The sequence below is a fragment of the Neophocaena asiaeorientalis genome, unplaced genomic scaffold (genome assembly GCF_003031525.2).
Source record: "Neophocaena asiaeorientalis asiaeorientalis breed wild unplaced genomic scaffold, Neophocaena_asiaeorientalis_V1.1 scaffold126, whole genome shotgun sequence".
In the NCBI taxonomy this organism is placed as follows: Eukaryota; Metazoa; Chordata; class Mammalia; order Artiodactyla; family Phocoenidae; genus Neophocaena; species Neophocaena asiaeorientalis.
In genome coordinates, this window is record NW_020174565.1 from 125,693 (window position 1) to 133,312 (window position 7,620).

A 7,620-nucleotide genomic window follows, 5' to 3' on the forward strand; every position below is an offset into this window, starting at 1 on the left:
TGTCTGTACACCACTGTGTGTTTAATTCTTCTCTTTTGTGTTGTTTCCACATTTTAGCTGTTATGAATAAAGCTGCTACGAACATGTGCAAGTCTTCTTGTGCGCATAGAGTTTCATTTCTCCCCCATATATCCCTAGTAGTAGAATAACTAGGACATAGGGCATAGGATAAGACTATACTTCTCTTTCATTCAAACTGCCTGACCAATTCCCCACCAGCATATATCAATATATATGAGTTCCAGTTGTTCTACATCCTTGCCAACACATTTTTTGTTTGTTTGTTTGTTTGCGGTACACGAGCCTCTCACTGTTGTGGCCTCTTCCGCTGCGGAGCACAGGCTCCGGACGCGCAGGCTCAGCGCCCATGGCTCACGGGCCCAGCCGCTCCGCGGCATGTGGGATCCTCCCGGACCGGGGCACGAACCCGTGTCCCCTGCGTTGGCAGGCTGACTCTCAACCACCGCGCCACCAGGGAATCCCCCTTGCCAATACATTTTTGTCAGTCTTATAATTTTACCACTATGGGTGTCTCATTGTGGTTTTCATTTGCATTTCACTGATGAAGTGATATCTTATGTTTTGAATTTGCTTTCCCCTGATGACTAATGATGTTGAGCAACTTTGCAAGTGCTCATTGGCCATGTTAAGTACAATTGCATCGTCTGTCTCCTCATTACTGTTTTGTGGCAATATTTACTACATATTTTTAAAATTAAATTATTTATGTGTAATAAATATACAAATTATTTAAATATAAATTCAAATTTTGTACACTTTAAATAGAATTTTGTTTGTTGAAAACGTAATTCAAGTCCTCCTCCTTCCTCTTCCTCCTCTTCCTTTTCATCTTTATATTGGCTAATGTTCATTACAAAAGTGGTTCCAGAGTCACAGGAGCTGTTAAAATCTTGTGTTTCACAGGTTGGATTTACAAGTAGGAAGTTGGAGGCAAGGGTATCTTCTAGAAAATGTTATTATCTAAGCTTTTGGACCACAAAACATTTTTTAAATTTCTCTTTGGATACCAAGATAAAATTTATAGTTATGGAGGAGAATGTCCCAGTTCTGTAATTGACTCAAAAGTTTGGGAAGGGTGCTTCCCTGGTGGCTCAGTGGTTGAGAGTCCGCCTGCCGATGCAGGGGACACGGGTTCGTGCCCCGGTCCGGGAAGATCCCACATGCCGCGGAGCGGCTGGGCCCATGAGCCATGGCCACTGGGCCTTGAGCATCAGGAGCCTGTGCTCTGCAACGGGAGAGGCCACACAGCGAGAGGCCCGCGTACCGCAACAAAACAAAACAAACAAAAAAAAAGTTTGGGAAGGCTGCAGTGGGTCCAGGACTGACTGCAAATTTAGGAATATCACCACCAGGAGCAGTAGTTCGTAACTCACTGCGTATTGATATCTCCTGGGGAGCTTTTAATAAACACCAACGTTCAGGCCCCCCCTCAGATCAATTACATCGGATTCTCCGAAGGAGGGGCTCTCTTAAGTGTTTTATTTAAAAGCTTCCCAGAGTATTCTACTGTACAGATCAGAAATGAGATTCTTGCTCTAGATGAGCAGTTCTCAAAATGTGGTTGTTTAACCAGTAGCACAAGCACCACTAGGAATGTGGGAGTTCTTTACTCACTCTGAAATATGACAGATACAAAACCCAGGAAATGATGAAATTGACGTTGGAAGAATTCAGGCCTTTGGGTTTTTCTAAGATGCAGATTCTTAAATTTTTTTTTAATGTTTCATTTTGATTTAGATGTAAATCTCCTTTTCCCATTTTTTAGCCCTCTTTGTAGCATTTATATAATCTATTTAATCAATACTTTACAAGAAAGGCTTAGGTCTGCTTTTGTGTACTTCATCAAGTCCTTTCATGGTGGGCATGATGAAATGTACTGTGGTTTCCAGTTCGTTTATTACCTGGACTGTTGTTACCTGTATTCGTTTATTCTTACTTTCAAAGTCTTTCCCTAGATTTCAGTAAATTACAGGAGAAATATATATCAAGGAAGTATTTCTTCCACACACCCATTTAGGTCTAGATGTTTCCTATCCTTGGTGAAATATTAATGGCTAGAAAGATTCTAATTGTTCCACTTTCCTATCTCAAGTGCAAGAATATTTATTGTAACTCTTGGGCCTGGGTCTTTTAAATGGTTTCCAGATAAACTGTCTATATTATTAAGACTTCCCTCTGCTTACAATTGACACAATTCTCACTATTTACTTTGATGTCCACAGCTGTTGGCAAAAAGGAAAAAAAATCAGGTATTGTTTTGGTGTTCTTTCCACTTAGATAACCAAAGCTATCATGTAAGACTTTTAGCATCATGACACAGTAAACACAGGACAGAGATTGGTGTTTCCATTGCCTTCATACTAAGTACTGAAACACAATATCTTATTACTCAGGGACTAATGCCAGTCTTGGAACAAAATCATGCTTCCCTTTGAGATACCTTTGTTCATCTCTACCTAGATGTTATGGGTCTTGTTTTTCATTTTGGTTTTTAAAAATCTCTTCCTTTAGCTCATGCTTTACCTACTTTTTCATCTTTCCATTCCACACTCTCAACTGGGACAATAAAAATGTTCTCAAGACACATATAATTGACAGTGGTGAAGGCATACTTCCTGAAACCACAAGTTTTCTGCCACACCTCTTTTAGGAAGACCAAACAGTCCTGACACCCAAGCTAGTTTAAATATCCTGAGAAATGGGTATTTTATAGGGGTCATCTGGAAAGATGTACTGAGGTGTGAACTTGGAGATCTGAATGATAGAGGAGACAAATTATCTGGAGGGAAAGCATCCCAGCCTGAGAGAATACCAAGTATAAAAGCCCTGGAAATCAAGAACAAGCTTGTCTGTTCAGAGAACAGAGAGAAGCCAACAAGTGTTGGAGTGGAGTGAAGGCTACTAGCATATAAAGCAATAAAAAGAAGCAACAGAGATTTAAAAAAACTCATCGGCCCCGTTAATGAGTTTAGGTTTTATTTTAATTTCATCTGTTCATAAAAAGGCATAGAAAGGCTTTTGGGTGGTGGTGGGGGAGGAAGGCGTGATCTGATGTATATATTTTGTTAATCACTTATGGCTGCTGCAAGAAAAGAGATTATAGAGGACAACACTGGCAGATGTAGCAGTTCAGGCCGAAGGTGATGATGGTTTGACCTATGAAAGGCAGTGACGCAACTAGTGATGGAGTTTGGATTTGTGGTATAACTTGAAGTTAAACCTCATAGGACTGGTTGATAGATTGGAGATGGGATGTGAGAGAAAGAGAAGATTCAGGGGTGCCTACCAAGGGCTTTGTACTAAGCAGCAGTGTGAACACAATGACTGAATGAAGGAAGGAAATTGGGAGAGGAACTGGTTTGGCTTAAGACATGAAGGGTTTTATTTGGACATGTAAAGTTTGAGATATCTATTACATACCCAAGCTAAGATGTATTATTTAAAACTTTGAGAGTGAAAGAAAATCTAGGGAATGAGTGAAGATAGATCCCTTAGTTACTCCAAGAGTCAGGAAGGAAAAAGGAAACAGCTTCTCCTAGACTAAGGAGGAGTGGCCAGAGACTAAGGAGGAATGGAATGATCTGTGAACATGGTGTTCCATAAGCCAAGGGAAGACAGTTTGTCACCAAGAAGGAAGTAATTAACTGTGACATAAGCTTTTGAAAAGTCAGGTAAGATTAAGGCTAAAAACAAGTCATTGGATTGGACATGACTAAGCCATTGGTGATGACAGGAAAGTGAGTTTCCTTGGAGTAGAGGTGACGAAGGTACGATTGCAGAGGCGCACATGGACTAGGCGAGGTGATGAGGAAATAGAGACAAAAGCGACTCTCAGATCTTCGCTTCCTTGCACCTGTCACACTTTGGTCCACCTGAAAACAAAGCCTGAAACACAGATGTGAGAGAAGACAGTCTACTGGGAGATAATCCTGGAGGCAGAATCAGAGACTGGGAAAATATAAAAGTCACTAAAAGTTGTGTTATTGACTTGATTAATGCTGTGGGCTCAGTCCCATTTGTCACACTCTGAGAAATGAGGTCTACTGCACTTCAGAGTTGTATTCTGGAAAGAGAGTACGTGACCAGACAATTCTAAGCTACCACAAACTTAGAGGCTTAAAACAACACACATGTATTATCCATAGTTTCTGTGTGTCAAATATTTGGACATGGCTTAGCTGGGTGCTCTGCTTTAGTCTCACCAGGCTGCAACCGAGGTGTCGGCTGGGCTGCATTTTCATCCAGAGGCTCAGGTGGGGAAGGATCCACTTTCAAGTTCATGCTGATTCTTGGCAGGTTTCCTTATGGCTGTGTAACAAATGGCCTGATTTTGTGGCTGTTGGATGGATGGTGGGCAGCATTAAGTCCTACAAGCCACCAGCAGTTTCTAGAGGTCACGCCAGTTCTTTGTCACATAGGCTTGCTTAATACGGCTGCTTATTGCAAGTCAGCAAGAAGAAGCTCTTTCCCCGGTCCACTAAAATGGGATGTTATATAGCATAATCATACGCTATGTGGGTGAAGTCTCATCCCATTACCTTTGCCATGTTCTGTTGACTAGAAGCAAGCCTAGTCAATAGACTTGCTTCTAGTCAATAGAAGCCCTGCCCTGCCTTCTAGTCAATGAGGCCCAGCCCTCATTCCAGAGGAGGAGATCACTCAAAATCATGGACACCAAAAGGCAAGGAACCGTTGGAGGGTCACCTTAACAAACAGGAATCTGGAGCACATGTCCACTGACTTCTCTTCCCTTTACGGTGAGGGTGGGCCCTGAGGAGCAGTCACTCCTCTGACTTTCTGGGCTCCATCTACACACAAGACTGAGAGATGATGAAGCAGGTGCTCCAGGGGGACACTGGCAGGTGTGTGGAGCTGTCAGCCTCAGCTATGCTAAAATTGGGTGTTGAAGGGTTGTCCTATGGGACTCAAAGCCTTCTGCAACAGCATCATTTGGGTCTCTGTTACGTAGGTTTTTCTATGAAAAGGGACGGAGAAAATGAGGCAAACGCTGAAGGACAACTTGAGGTAAACAAGTTTTATGCACATGACAGAAGCAAATTGCAGGGTGGCTAAAGGCGTAGAGTCTGGAGTCAGATTGCCTAGTCAAATACTGATTCTATCATATCCTAGTACCACTACCCTGAGCTAGTCATTTAACATTTCTGTGTCTCAGTTTTCTCATCTATAAAGTGGGAATAATAATAGTTCTTAACTTGAATGAGCATAAAAAGAATTAACATATGTAAAGTTTTTACAATATGGCACAAGAAAACTACTATATCCATGTTAACTATTATTTCTACTAAGCATTTCTGTTTATTATTGGAGATGATCCAGGCAAGAGCAGATTATGGACGATGTAGGAGAGGTTAATTTCATGAACAAAGATCTTGAGGAAGGAAAAGGTCATGGGAACCAGTGTATTAATGGAGAGGTTGCCTTAAATAGGAGCAGAGCAAGTCATCCATTATAAAGGATGGAGGTCAAAGTACATGGTATAGCTGTTGGTAGTCTGGTAGAGTTGGTGGTGGAAAGATGAGAGAGTTCTGTTTCTATTTTGTCATTAAAATCAGTTGCAAAGTTATGTTAAGCAAGGAAGGTAGTCTAGAGACTTAAGCAGAGAGTAGGTGTAAAACAGGAAATTGACTAGACCAGTCTTTTGAATTGTTAACTCTAATTCATAGTAAGAAATATGCTGTGAACTGGTACATAGCTCATACATGTAATCTGGAACTTAAATTTCATGAATAACACTTACTGTTCCCATGTGTAACACACACTGACCATTTCTGTTCATTGCCTTCTAATTTATTAATAATGCAGGTGGCCATCCCTCGAATTAATTGGCTGTGTTTCAACCAATTGGCTGTATCTCACTGTTTGAAAAACCCTGAACTTAGGTAACAGGGCAGAATTGTGGGTCAGCACCGACAACATGGTTAAATGTTTTTTCTTGAGCCATGTTCCAGGGTTCATGTAAAATTCATGAAAAAGCTGGCAAATCCAGTGATAGGGTTTTGCTGAGTAATTACAAAGAAGAGAAGGGAAAAGAAGTTAAAGTTATAGTGGAATAGATTAAAGCAATGAATAAATTGAAGTTGAGAAAGGAAGGAAATGATGAGATCAATGAAACAATGAAAAAGTGGTAGGGTTTTACAAGAGACCGAAAATTGCCAAAGATGTTATTGGAAGATTTCCTAAAGAAACTCAGCCAAAAAAAAGAAAAAGGGAACTTCCCTAAGTAATTGAGTTTCAGGCACATATCCAGACAAACTATATAAATCAAAGCATCAGAAGAGTTCTGGGATAGACGTGTGCATTTATCTGTTAAAGACATTTTATCGGGGCTGCTTACCAGCTTCATGTCGGCATGGAGCTAACATCAAACTAATCCAACTACCCTTGCCCTGTCCTTGACATACATCCCCACACACCACAGACATTGCAATACAATCTCTTTGACTTGGAGGACGTTTGGAAATCAATGATATACTAAGACTGAATTACCACTTCACTTATATTTGATTAACATGGAATCATAGAAAATTATAACAAAGTGACTAGATATTTAACCTGGTTTAACTCCTCATTTTATTGAAAAAACATACACCCAAAGAAGGAGTTATGTGATTTTCCTAAAGATGCAGATGAGTTTTTAGAATGTTGAGATAAAAATTCGGAATTTTGGACCCATATACCCTCTCTTAAAAAATCTTTATGGAGATAAATTAATCTGTTAAAACCAAAAATGGTTGAAACCCATAATGTTGTTTTTTTCTTTCCTGCTTAAACTTAAGATGTATTGGCAGGTTTTAAATTATTATTATTGTTGGAAGAAACAGCACCCAATTACAACCATAAAAAACAAAACTGTGTCTGCAAGTTAAATCCTGTTCTAGGAAACTATCCAAATTCTTTTACTGTGAACAATCAATGAACCATATAAAGAGTTTTAGAAATAATTTTATTAATTAGAAGTTTTTAAATGATATTTATTCTCTAAGATTTCTATATGCATTATGCAAAAAGGAAGAATTTAAATTACTGATGTTTATATGAAAATTTTGCATAAAGGAGACATTAAAATAATTAGAAAATGACTCCTATTTTTCAATTAAAAAAAGAAAGTACAGATTCCAGGGACTTCCCTGGTGGCTTAGTGGTTAAGAATCTGCCTGCCAATGCAGGGAACACGGGTTCAATCCCTGGTCGTGGAAGATCCCACATGCCCTGGAGCAACTAAGCCAGTGCACCACAGCTACTGAGCCTGCACTCTGGAACCCGCGAGCCACAACTACTGAGCCCACGCGCCACAACAACTGAAGCCCGCGTGCTCTAGGGCCCACGTGCTGCACCTACTGAGCCCGCGTGCTGCAACTACCGAAGCCCATGCGCCTAGAGCCCGTGCTCCCCAACACACCTCCGGAGCCTGCACTCGGGACCCCGGGAGCCACAACTACTGAGCCCACGCGCCACAACAACTGAAACCTGCGTGCTTAGAGCCCGTGCTCCGCAAGGAGAGAAGCCACAGCAATGAGAAACCCACACACTGCAACAAAGAGTAGCCCCCGTTGGCTGCAACCAGAGAAAAGCCCGCTC